The sequence below is a fragment of the Rhinolophus sinicus genome, linkage group LG04 (genome assembly GCF_036562045.2).
Source record: "Rhinolophus sinicus isolate RSC01 linkage group LG04, ASM3656204v1, whole genome shotgun sequence".
Taxonomy (NCBI): domain Eukaryota; kingdom Metazoa; phylum Chordata; class Mammalia; order Chiroptera; family Rhinolophidae; genus Rhinolophus; species Rhinolophus sinicus.
In genome coordinates, this window is record NC_133754.1 from 170,196,725 (window position 1) to 170,210,644 (window position 13,920).

General features: G+C 37.8%; 1 protein-coding gene and 1 pseudogene across 3 annotated transcripts in view; both read left to right on the forward strand.

The window, feature by feature from the left end:
* Positions 1–13,920, forward strand: part of KIAA1958 (KIAA1958 ortholog) — a 137,147-nt gene that overhangs the window by 35,324 nt on the left and 87,903 nt on the right. The window contains exon 2 of one of the 3 annotated variants that reach the window (XM_074330836.1): positions 7,315–7,468. The exons of the other annotated variants lie outside the window; for them this stretch is intronic. The gene's annotated coding sequence lies outside the window, so the exon portion shown is untranslated. The remainder of the gene's footprint in view (positions 1–7,314; positions 7,469–13,920) is intronic. 3 annotated transcript variants of the gene reach the window in all.
* Positions 7,482–9,656, forward strand: LOC141571168 (large ribosomal subunit protein uL6 pseudogene; annotated as a pseudogene).

Sequence of the window (13,920 nt, forward strand, 5' to 3'; positions counted from 1 at the left end):
TGCCTAGTCTAAAAAAAGGACTCCATAATATTTGGCTTTTGGTTATAATTACCAGTATGCTTGCCAGAAATTAAGTTTAGCTTTTAGAAGCCTGGAATTCTTCGTATGTTTATCTCTAACTAAATATTTCAGAGACTTGTTATGGAACTGTCAGTAATTCCATTATATGTTGTATGTTCAGCTTATTCTGAGTTACCCCTGATGGAATAATATATAGCAAGTGATTGTAGAACATGGGAAATGCTTAAGATAACAGGATATATAGATAGTAATGTTTAGTTTGATTACAACTTTGTTTAAAAGGAAACTAACTTACCCCATGTACAAATAAAAAACTAGAAGAAAATACCAGAATATTAACAGTGAATGTCTGTTAGGTAGTGTGACATGGCTTTTATGTTATTTTCCAATTAAAAAAAAAAATTGGCATGTATTACTGTTTAATGAGGCAATGAGGGAATTTTTTGCATTTAGGATAAAGCATATTCTGCAAGGATTTCTACTGAGTACTCATTTGTTTGTTCCATTCCAGATAATGAAAGTTAAAAGGCCTTTAAGAAAATAATTCTGTAACTCGGGTTGGTTTTCTCCATGGATGATCTGAAGAGCCAGTTCTTGTTTTTGTAATATTAACACTTTACAGTTTACAGATTTTTAAATATATCTTATTTCATTCTGAAAAATCTGTATCAGATGGATTTTCACTTTGGTTGTACACACAGACGAGTCAGACCATAAGGGTTAATGCTCAGGGTTGATGTCCTGAAACCACAATTTGATTAACACCTACTTGGTGGAGCGTTGGAGGCTGAGGCCCTAAGGGCTGCACAGTGAGCCTGCCTGGCCGGTGGGTGGCTTCTGAGACCACACTGGGAGGAGCAGCCTCACAAGCTTCTCCCTCTCGAGGACACCGATGGCCTCAGTCCATACCTTCGGGAGCCTCTTTGGATTAAAAATACCTAGCATTATCTGGCTGCTTTGATATTTTTGTAGTGGTGACAGGTAGGTGAATTGAGGCCTGGAAGTTGCTGTGTGTGTGTGTGTGTGTGTGTGTGTGTGTGTAGCCACTATATATATCTTTAGCAGGCTGATGTCACTAGGTGTCCCCAGGATGGGGTGTAGAAGATTATAGTTTATAGATTTTATAGATTATAGTTTATAGATTTTATAGGTTTTATGTTCCAGTTTCAAAAAATTTGCAAAGGTACCACAATTAAAGGCAGATGCATTTTAAATTTATTTTATTTTGGTAAAGCCTCCCCCCCTTTTTTAAGTAAAGTAAACCATACTTTTCTTTTTAACTTAACATTTAGAGATACATTCAAAGAGACTTCTTTTTTTTGAATTCTTAAGCCAGAGGAAAATTCCTTTTTTTCTAATAGGACCGTTGTCCTGAATGGCCAGTGCCCAACCTCCTGTTCTTTCTGTCACTGGGAAATATGAGATGCAAGAGAATAGGGACTGGAGTGGTCATTTCCCTGGTCGCCTCCTGAAGGTTAGTCTGTTTTAATAGAAGATTCGGATGTGTAGGTAAACCAGTGGTGGGATCACCACAGCATTTGGCAGCCCAGTTCTGAAATTAGGATGACAGCATCAAACACTTGGTCTGCATTGTAGTCGTCTCATTTCATGGTGTTAGTGGGATTAGTTTCTCCAGTCTGTTGTGTGCCACTGTGCATGGGATAAGCTTACGCTGTGCCTTGATAAGCGAGCGTACCTTTCAGTAGAGTGCCCATGAATTCTTCATAATGGGATTTATCAGTACACTAAAAGGATAATCATGAACTGTACAAAACTATGATGCCTCTTTTCTTAATAATGGCACTCAAAATAGCCCTTAAAATTCATTGCAAGAAAACTTGGCTGTCAGTTCATGAAACTGTTTCAAAATTGAGAAATAGTTGTGTATGACATAATAAAATAAACTATTAACATTTGGTTATTTATATTTGCTTTCTCTCTCCATCTTTAGGTGTGCATATACTATATTTCCCTCAAAATAAGGCTGGATCTTATATTAATTTTTGCTCCAAAAGATGCATTAGGGCTTATTTTCAAGGGCTGTCTTACTTTTTCATGTACAGCAATCTGTATTTGTTCATTTATTCATGTACAAAAATCTACATTTATTCAAATACAGTCATGTCATCTTGCATCAGTTATGCAACCTCATCATAACTCTCCAAACCCCGAATTCCTGCTTGAACTTCTTGGGACTCCATTTCCTGTAGAACCATTGGCCCCAGTCTCTCATGTCCAGCAACAGAGCTCTCCTTAAATGAGCACTTCTTGTCCATGTAGCCAGCTCGTAGTGCATTGGCAACACAGCTGTCAGTGATTTTATCCCACGAATTCTTCACCCAACTCACGACCTCTTGCAGGCTAGGCTTCACAACGTTGCCACGCTGATTTCTCTCCATTCTATATTTTCAGTGTAGTCATTGATTTCCATGTGCAAATGGTCCTTGAATGTCTCATCTGTTGCAATATCAGGAGGCTGGAGATAGGCAGTCATTCCTGCAGGAATCATTATTTGATCTATTTTTCTCTCTGCAAGGAAGTTCTTCACGTCTTTAGCACAGTGAGTACTGGCTGGATCCCAGTCTAGCAGACCTCTTTGGCCACCTCACAAAACAAGTGGCAGCATTAAATCGACCCACTTCTTTATAACTGCTTGTGTGCACCAGGCTTTTTCAGTTTCAAGAACGTAAATGCCAGAAACACGTTCAACCTTATTTTTCTTGCCCTCAGTGATGATTAGAGGTGGGGCTTTCTTTCCTTCCAGATAAATTGCCAAAATACAGGTAACGTGCACTTTCCTAACCAGTGGAGGGAACGTAGATTGGCAAGGCACCCCTCTGATCAATTGTCGTTTGAGATCCTTGGCCCATACACACTGCAGTTTCATCCATAGCAATCATGTTGGAGAGATGGCATTTAGAAAAGTCGATGCCATCAACAAAGGACTTGAATGCAAGTGCACGTTTAATAACTTCAGTGTCTGCCAGCTTGAACAGTGTTGTCGATCTTAGAGACAGTTCATGTGGCTGAAGGAAGCCATCCAGCCAGTGTTGTGATGCTTTGAATTCTTCTGGGGATATTTCTAACTGTGGTGCCACTGCAAGGGCAAATGCTTGAATATCGGCCCTGTGCACAACCAAAGCCTTTGCTCTACTGTCAGCAGTCCATTCCCAGATGATGTCTTCTAGCTCAGGAAATAATGGTTGCCAACCTGATCCACACTTGCGCTTCTTAGCATTTCCCTCGTCCACCTGTTGACTGAGGTTTTCGTACTCTGCCTGCCGTTTTCGGACCATTCGGAGATCCAACTTCTCTTTGCAGAAAGCCGTAAGATTCTTGCCCCAGGAGTCCTCCGTGATTCCTTTCTTGTACTAGATGGAATAGCTGTTTCTTTTTGCACTCATCTTGTCTGGGGGTCAAAATATTATTCCCTTTAAATATACCATTAAATCAAGTGTTAATTGAAGACTTATGAGACAGGAGTGGCAACAAAAATGATGACAGTTAAGAATGATGGTCCACACAGAAGTGACGAAAAATTGCAGGCACCAAAATTCAGGAAACATTTCTTTATTTCACATGAGTGCATTAAGTACATCCATTAACAACACACAATATATTGACTTATGAAGATTTATATTGGACACAACAACGTCTGTTTGTATCAAGTGCACACATTATTTGTGTGTTGTGTCTGTACTCCGATTGGTCATTAGGCAAAAAGTCTCGAGTTCATCCGTTTACATAGGCATTTACGTCTCGTCCAAAGGTGCCCGCTTGGGTATTTACAAATACTTAATTATAATGTGTATTATCATTTATTTTAAGTATTAATGTCAATAATATTTTTATTTATATTTAATTATATATTAATACTATTTTATAATTCAATACATCCTTGTGTTGCAACGGATATGCTAAATGCGTCCATCTGACCATCTTAACTGGGGCTTATTTTTGGGGTAGGGCTTATATTACAAGCATCCTGAAAAATCATGTGAGGGCTTATTTTCCAGTTAGGTCTTATTTTCGGGGAAATACGGTATATGTGTATATGAAATTGTGTATGTATGGAGACACATTTTCTTACTGAACTCTCTGAAAGTAAGTTGCAGACATGATACATCATGGGTTTCTTTTCTTTTTTTTTATTGGGGAAGGGGAACAGGACTTTATTGGGGAACAGTGTGTACTTCCAGGACTTTTTTTTTCCAAGTCAAGTTGTTGTCCTTTCAATCTTAGGTGTGGAGGGTGCCATTCAGCTTCAAGTTGTTGTCCTTTCAGTCTTAGTTGTGGAGGGCGCAGCTCAGCTCCAAGTCCAGTTGCCGTTGCCAGTTACAGGAGGCGCAGCCCATCATTCCTTGCGGGAGTTGAACCGGCAGCCTTGTGGTTGAGAGGACCCGCTCCAACCAACTGAGCCATCTGGGAGGCAGCTCAGCTCAAGGTGCCATGTTCAATCTTAGCTGCAGGGGGCGGAGCCCATCATCCCTTGCGGGACTGGACTCGAGGAATTGAACTGGCAACCTTGTGGTTGAGAGCCCACTGGCCCATGTGGGACTCGAATTGGCAGCTTTTGGAGTTAGGAGCACGAAGCTCTAACCGCCTGAGCCACCGGGACGGCCCCCATGGGTTTCTTTTTAAGTGCAGTTTGCCTAACAGTCCCTATGTTGTGTCTCTAATACTTCCTTCCCCCCTACTCACCCTCTCCCCACATTAGTACCCCCATCTAAGAAACCCATATTGACAACCTAGTTAGTACGTATCCTCCATATTTATTCCATGCTCATATAATTACATGCTCACATATTCATATGTGCAGTTTTGTCATTGTTTTACAAAAATGAAATTATATGTACATTTTTTTGCATCTTGCTTTCCTTACTCAAATCTACTTTGGGGAACTCCTTTAGGGTCAATTGATTTAACTATAATTTCTTGCTTTTAATATCAACTTTAAGATATATTTCACATACCCTAAATACACCTATTTAAACTGTACAATTCGATGGTTTTTAGTATAGAGTTTTGCAACCTGATCACCCACAATCAATTTGAGAACATTTTCATCACCCTAAAAAGAAACCTGCTATTCATTAGCATTTACTTCCATTTTCCCCCCAAACTCACTCCCAGTTGTTAGCAACTACTAATCTACATTCTGTCTCTATAGATTTGCCTATTTTACCTATTTCATATAAGTGAAATGTGTGGTCCTTTATGACTTGATTATTTCACTTAGGATAATGTTTTCAAGGTCCATCCATATTGTAGCTTTTGCTGTATTAACTGAATATTTTACAATGATCAGGTATTAGAAAAAACTAAAATATGTGAAGTTTACAATATGATAATTTATTAACAATAGTTGACTGTGGAGGTTATATGGGTGATCATTTTACTAGTCTATCGGCTTTTATCAATGTTTGATAATAATAAAAAATTAGGAAAAAAGCTTCACTAGAATGTTTTCTATGATCACATTATTGTAATATTTACATATTAAAAATTTTAAATCATACTCAAAGAGAAAAATGCCTTAAACATTCCAAAATTATGAAATTATTTTCCTCGTCCTTTTGGTTTTTGTTTAAATTTCTAAGCTATTCGGGATTTCATGTTATCTGTTTATTCAATTTTTAAAAATCCATTACTCTTTTTTCTAGGTAGACAGGCATATCTGGAAATAATGCTGGTTTTGTGATTATTTTCTAATACTTTTTTCTGTCATCTTGCCTTATTGCATAGGCTAGCACAGTTAGAACAGTTTTGAATGATTACCATGAGTAGGCCTCCTTATTTTTGATAGTAATCTCTTGTTCCAGTTTTAAGGTTTTATGATTTTTGATAAATATTGTTTATTGGGTTAAAGATATTTTCTTCTAACATTAAAATAGTTAAGTAAGGGGTGGCCGATGGCTCAGTTGGTTAGAGTGCGAGCTCTTAACAATAGGGCTGCTAGTTTGATTGGTGGGCTGCACCCTGCTGCAACTAAAGATTGAGTAATGGCAACTGGACTTGGAGCTGGGCTGCACCCTCCATGGCTAGATTGAAGGACAATGACTTGGAGCTGATGGGCCCGGGGGAGACGCAATGTTCCCCAATATAAAAATATTTTTAAAAATTTAAATAAAATAAGTAAAACAGAGCAGTCAAATCAGAGAATTAAATGAAAAAAAAATTGTTGAAAAACATACTTCCATCCAGAAGGGCTTTTATCTCCAAGCACACATGAGCCCCAGATTTACCCAGTGAAACCAAAAACATTCTAAGAAGTAGAACAGAAATAATATCTAAAGATAGAAGATAACAATCAATTGATGGGACTGCTAGAAGAAGTTCTTACATTCAGACCAAAAACCTGTTAATCCTGTATATATACCAACTCAGTAAAACAAGAAAAACAGATATTAACAAAGCCTGTGAGGTCTGGGAAATACTGGGATACCACTGGGCATGCCCAGATGAGTTTCACAGGGTAAATCCTGAGGCTCGTGTGCTTGGAGAGAAAAGCCCTCCTAGAACGAAGTGTGTCAATTCACCAATAAAAACAAATATGTTCTTCTTAGCACTGTTTTTCGGAATGTTCATTTTGTCAAAGGTTAAAATTATTGGATGAGTTAGTTGCCTTTTGAATATACTCTGCTTGAATATACACAATGAATACGATTATATACATATGAATATATTCTTAATGAATCTATTGATATTCATTAAATTTTGAATTGAGCTAAAAAATTTCCCAATATGATCGAGAGTACAGGGCATGAATATGAATATATGCTGTTGAAAATATGAATATAGTCTTAATGAATATATTGATATTCATTAAATTTTAAACTAGATTCACAAATGCCCAATATGGTGAAGAACATAGCTCATCAATATGAATGTAAACTTATGAAAATGGTCATGAATATATTGATATTCATTAATTTAAAACTGCATTAAAATGTTTTCCCTGTAGGGCAGTGAAGAGTATATTCATGAATATATTCATAAGGAGGATATATTCACGAATATAATCATTATGAAGAATATATTCACATTTATTGAATATATTCATGAGGAATATAAAAACTAAACTCCAGCTCTGCTTCTTACAGATTAAATAGTTCTTAAAATGCTATGAAGCAAATATTAAAATTTTCTTGAAATCTTTAATAAATGAAAAAGTTTAAATTTGGTACATTCAGTGAATTGATCTGTTTACAAATTGGCTCCTAGTGAATAATTTTTGGCAAATTAATTTAGAGCCCTCTCCCTCAACATGAGATGAATCATTATTTATTACAGCATCTATTCTGGGAAAACCAAGACAAGAAAGAGGATATTGAAAACAGCTGGGCTATCTGAGTACTCAGAGAAGATGGATTAATGACACTAAAGAAATGATGGCACCTGTTATACATGATGACACTGCATGGCATCCAAGGAGCAAAGTACTCAGGTAAATGAGACTAGTATGTCAGGCAGTGAATGTAGCCAGACATTGTTATTTCAAGTTCCTGTTCATCTCCCTTGGGTGACATTCATAAGACTATATAGTTTAGTAATAGAGTGGTTTCTATGGTTGGACCACCTACATTTGAAAACCATACTCCAGTTATGGCCTCTACATCTTGAGTCTTTGTTTTTTAATTGAGATATAATTTACATAGAGCAAAATACACAAATCTTAAAAGTGTATAGATTGATAAATTCTTGCATGTGGCTCTTTGCCACATCTATTGCAAGAATGAAGACCATTCTCAGCAATCAGACTGTAGACATTCCAGAAGATGTCAACATCACTCTGAAGGGACGCACAGTTATTATGAAGGGCCCACTGGCACCCTGTGAAGGGACTTCAGTCACAACAGTGTAGAACTCAGTCTCCTTGGAAAGAAAAAGAAGAGGCTCCGGGTTGACCAGTGGTGGGGAGATAGAAAGGAACTGGCTTCTGTTCACACTCTCCGTAGTCAGAATGTGATCAAGGGTGTTACCCTGGGCGTCCGTTACAAGATGAGGTCTATGTGTGCTCACTTCCCCATCAGCATTGTTATTCAGGGAAATGGTTCTCTTGTTGAAATCTGAAATTTCTTGGGGGAAAAATACATCCACAGGGTTTGGGTGAGGTCAGGCATTGCTTGTTCATTTTCTCAAGCCCAGAAAGATGACTTAATTCTTGAAAGAAAAGACATTGAACTTGTGTCAAATTCATCTGCTTTGATTCAACAAGTCACAAAAGTTAAAAACAAGGATATCAGAAAAGTTTGGGGATGGTATCTATGTTTCTGAGAAAGGAACAACAGTTCAGCAGGCCGATGAATAAGATCTAAGTTGTCCAGCTACAGAAACAGCAAGATGTCAGATGGTTCCTCAGACTTATTTGTGATATTTTAAAGATGCAATAAAAGCCATGTATGGAAAAATAAATTCTTGCATATGTATACACCATATGAACACCACCAAGTAAAATGTAAATCACCTTCTTTACCCTAGAAAGTTTCCGTGTGCCCCTTCCTAGTGGATACTTAACCCCCCACCCCCAAGATAATCATTGTTCTGACTTCTCTCACTGTAGGTTGTTTTGCCTGTTCTTGAAATTCATACACGTGGAATATACAATAAGTATTCTGATGTGCCTGGCTTCTTTCACTGAGCATAATATTTCTGAAGTTTATTCATTATAGTTGTGTGTATCAGTAGTATGTTCTTTTTTATTGGAGTCCGTTGTATGACTATGCAACACAATTTTAGTCCATTCTCCTGATGTTGAATTGTTTCCAGTTTGGGACTCGTATAAGACTACTATTTATATTCTTGTGCTTTTTGTGGGCACACATACTCATTTCTCAAATTCTTATTTGATGAAAGAATTATCAGTTATACTGTATTACGTACCAAATACCTAATAGGTATTAAGCACCACATCTTCTCTGCTTTAAGACAACTGATTAAAAAGGAAGTTTTAGCAACTAAATACAAAATTACTAAATATGACTATAACTAAAAGGGTGGTTATCTAATATTTATTAGTGGATTTCAGTTTAGATATGGAATAGAGAAATTGGAATGGGGCAATTCAGAATGGGCTTTTCAGGCCACGGAAAGATCTGGGTCTTCTTAAGGAAGTGCTAGATGCCACAGGAGGTGCTTCCTGTACCTTCTCATTCATAGCAGCAGCAACATTAACCTGTGGGGACCACTTATATTAGATGGGAAACACATCTAGGGTATACCTGGGCGGCACGTCTCCTTCTGCTATAGGATAATTTAATATATTTTCAAACTTGGAGCTGATGATACTCTGAAGGTTGCTGTTTTCTCTTGTTGCATCGGTAGTATTTGTCGGCTGAGGAGTTTAGCCAAGTAACCATCCACAAAATGATAGTGCTTAACTCAAAATAGAGGGAAACTGGGAATCCCATGGCTTTCTTTGTGAGTTTCTTACCTCCTCTTTAAGTTTTGGTAGTTTAGAAAGAAATGTTCAGGTTCAGTTTGCTACCCTGAGAGTTCATAAATTAAGCACTCTTCATGGTCTGTGTTCACCTTGAGTAGATTGGAGCTCTGGACAGCTTAAACACTGCTCACCCAGAGGCTTCCTGCCAGCAACAACCCAAGTTTCTCAACCCACTTATAACACACACACACACACACACTATAAGCATATCTTTTGGGGGAAAAAAGTATTACTAAAATCTCTTAGCATTCTGTGGGTACTCAGAAATGACCATCTACTTCACATACAAGTCTGAGTAAACAACCATTGAATGTAAATAGGTACTGAGTGGGCCAGATCTTGTGAACGCCTTGGTTATATGATGTTTTGCATGTGATATTAATTTTCTGATGTTTGTACAAAGAATTCTGTAAAACGCTTTACTCCTTCATTAAGCTTATCACTGAACTGTGAGCTTCTTAAAATCACTACCCATGTCTGATTTATAGTTGCTATGCTATATATAGCATGTAGTACAATTTATTGTACATAGAAGATGCTGACTCTTTTTTAATGAATAAATATATGAAATACCTATCATGGAAATACCTTATTAGGGATTATCGTAATATTTGTAAGAGATTCAGGTAACATGTCAAGTCATTGGAACATAGATTTCCTACAATATTTTGATTTTCCCTGTGATGTTTGTATTGCTATTTTGCCCGGTAACTAGTTAAAGGTGATAGATGTGAACGCTTGTCTGTGTCTATTGTCCTAATAAAGATGTCTTCTTTTCCTCTGTGTACCCCATTTTTGTATACTAAAATCCTCCTTGCAGTTCCATAGTATACTAGATTCATTTCTTAGCCCTTTTCTTATCTGTGGCCTTCTTTACTATAAAACGGAAGAAAATGTTTAGCAATTTGAAAAGTTTTCCAATTTTTCTATACTATTAGACTTGAAGTAAATGTTAGGTCTGAGAGGATCCTCAGGGACCACCATTCAACCCCTTTATTTTACTGCTGAAGAACCTGAAGGTCTAGTAACTTCCTCACTAACTTGTGCCACACTGTTTTATGATTGCTTATTTAATTGCAGGCATTTTTGCTAGAGTTTAAACTCAGTGGGAATAGAGATCACATCTGCCTTATTGAATGTGCATCTCTGGCACTGAGCACAGTGCTTGGAAGAGAATACAGCAGGTTGTATTGAATGATGTTTCATTATAACAATGAGATACTGTAGCAACTTAACTCTTCTTCATATCAACTAGCCTATGGTAACATTGGTTTCCTTATAAGTTGTTTTGCTTCAAGTCATCGAACTTGTTGATGTTAAGCAAGGATTTACTGTAGATGTTCAGTTATTGGTGGTGTATAAATAAACAAATGAATCAAGATTGGTGAAGGGACTTACAGCCCACAGCTGCTGAATCTCAGTTCAGCATACCAAAAGTTGGACATTTGTAATCCACTCAGCACTCTAGAGTCAATGTTTGTGGGAATGATTGATCTCCTTAAGTGCATGCCAAACTCTACAACTTACACATTTCCACACACTGACTTTCAGCATACAGAGGATGGCTGTACAGGACAGCCGTTGACCAAAGAAACAGCAGAGGTTGTGCTACATTATTTTTGCCAGGGTAATATGGAAACTCATCCTTGATAATATATAAACTCATGAATTACGTATGTGGATGGGACTGTCACAAATACCTGTTTCAGTCCCCTCATTTCTCCTTCCCAGTAAAGTTTTGGCTCTTTAATTTGGCCTTTGTAACTCTCTGTGCTGTTCCAACCTATTTTTCTTAATTCATATCCTGCTACTTTCCTTAACCTACTCTGTTTTCAAGCAAATGAAAATATGTGCTGTTCTCTGTACACCGTGAACTTCCCCACCTTCTTGCCTTTACTCAACATTGTTTTCTCCCTGTAATGCCCACATTACTCTGCATATCCTGATCCTGTTCATTCAGTCAGTCCACACGTATTTATTGAAGCCTCATTATGTGCCAGGCACTGGGCTAGGAGCTGAGAGTATAATGATTAATAAAACTATAAGCCTTATGATCAAGGAGTTAACACTTAATAGTGTATCATAGGGTCCCAGGAGAGCATGTGGAGTGGCACCTAACCAAGCCTTGGTGGGGGTGGAGTGAGAAAGGGAGGTTGAAGAAATGACTCTACATCAGTGTTTCTCAAACCAATGTGGAGTAGAGACATCTTGGGTTGTCACGACTTGAGGGGGGAGAGGGTGCTACTGGCATCCAGTGGGTAGAGGCCAGGGATGCTGTAAAATGTCCTATGCACAGGAAACCCCTCCACAACAAAGAATTATTCAGCCCAAAATCTCAGTAGTGCCAAGGAGTGAGAAACCTTGCTCTAAGTTGGAAAGATTGTGTAGGGAAGTATTGAATCTGACAAAAATAAATAAATAAAACGGCAATATTTGTAAAGCTCTGGAGTCGAGATACTTTATTTTGGGTAACTAGAATGAGTTTAATGTAGTTGAAGCTCAGGTTTTGAATGGGAAGGAATTAGTCTTGAGAGGTAAGCCTTGCAGGCAGGATCCCGATCCAAAGGTGTCAAAAAGCCATGTTGAGAAATTGAGGTGTCTTCTTTTTGGCTGTTTGGAGACTTTGATGGAGAGTAATGTTACTTCCTATAGGCAAAACCTTAAATCCACACTAATGTAAACCCACTGACAAGTGAACAGTTTATACACTCTGGTGCTTTGTAACTAGTAACAATAGGAGTTTATCAGAAGACACCCATACATAGTAGAGCAACAGGGGCTGAGAACAACTATTCTACCGTGTTTCCCCCAAAATAAGACCTAACCGGAACATAAGCCCCAGCATGATTTTTCAGGATGCCATCCCCTGAACATAAGCAAAAATTAATATAAGACCCGGTCTTATTTTTGGGGGAACACGGTAGTAAGTCTGAACTCTTCCTTACCCATCTACTAAGGATTGTTGATGAAGCTATGTAAGAGAGGCCCTTGTTAGCTGAGGATAACTGGCAGTGAAAGGGTATTTAAAGTGAAGCCACTTAAAGGAGGGACAAACATTTTATAGTAGCTAGTGAGGGGACTTGATTCGGGCTTTGTGTTGGGGGCCCCAAGACCACTCCCAGACTAGAAGGACCCACAGAACTCAGAAAGCTGTTATACTCATTGTTACAGTTTATTACAGTGAACAAATATAGATTAAAATCAGCAAAGGGAAAAGACAGATGGGTGGAGTCCAGGAGAAACCAAGCATAAGATTCCTGGTGTGCCCTTCCAGTAGAGTCACATGAGGACACAGTTAATTTTCCCAGCAACAATATGTGACAAAACGCGAAATATTGCCAACCGGGAAAGCTCAACAGAGCCTTACTGTCCAGGGTTTTTATTTTATTTTAAGCTCATGTGACTGACCTTAGCTACTCAGTCTCCAATCCCATAGAGGGCAAAAACTGATACACGCGGCCCAAAGCCTGAGGCGTACAAAAATACAGGCAAGATAGTGCATGAATTTAGGAGTCCTTTCTTTGAATGTACAGGTTTTGAGCAACCCTAGCCTGCTGAATTAACCCTTTATTGCACAAGCCTCTTCCTTCCTTCCTTCCTTCCTTCCTTCCTTCCTTAGGTTAAGAAAATTACATTTTATTCTGCTTTACTCTGAGTTTTTTTAAATTGTGATAAAATATACTAACATAAAACTTACCATTTAACTATTTTTAAGGGTACAGTTTAATGGCATTAAGTGTGTTTACAGTGAACATTGTTGTGCTACCATTACCACTTATCCATCTCCAGAATTTTTTCATCATCCCAAATTGAAAATTTAACAGTAACTCCCTATTCCACTCTCCCCCAGACCCAATTTACTACTATTAAACTTTCTGTCTCTTTGAATTTGACATTTCTGGGTAACTCATTATAAGTGGATTCATACAGTATTTGTCCCTTCGTGTCTGGGTTATTTCACTTAGCATAATGTCTTCAAAGTTCATCCATGTTGTGGCATGAATTTCATTCCTTTTTAACTCTGATACTGCATAGGCTTCTATTTGGAAAAAAAAGCAAACTAAAAATTATTGATAGTTTTTTTTTTTAATCTTATATTTTAAAAAGTTTATGCAATTGAAGGTCTGTGCTAATCCTTCAAATGAACAAGAAGTGGCTTGAGTGCTCATTTGGGGAATATAGCTTTCCTGACAAAATTGTATAAAAGCAAAATGCAATATCCTTCACCAGTTTCATTTCACTCAGCCAGATCAGGAAGAGGAATGTTTTTGCAAAAGCATTTCTTTGCTGTTTTAGTTTTCCTAAGGGCCTCTCTTAATTCTTGGAGATTTTATTTATTCTTTTCTTAAGTATCTATTGTATCATCTTTGAGAATTCGCCACATTTTCTAGCTGCTGGTCTAAGTCTGCCAGACCTTAAATTTGTTTAAGTGGTTTTGCATTTGATTAAAGTAGTTA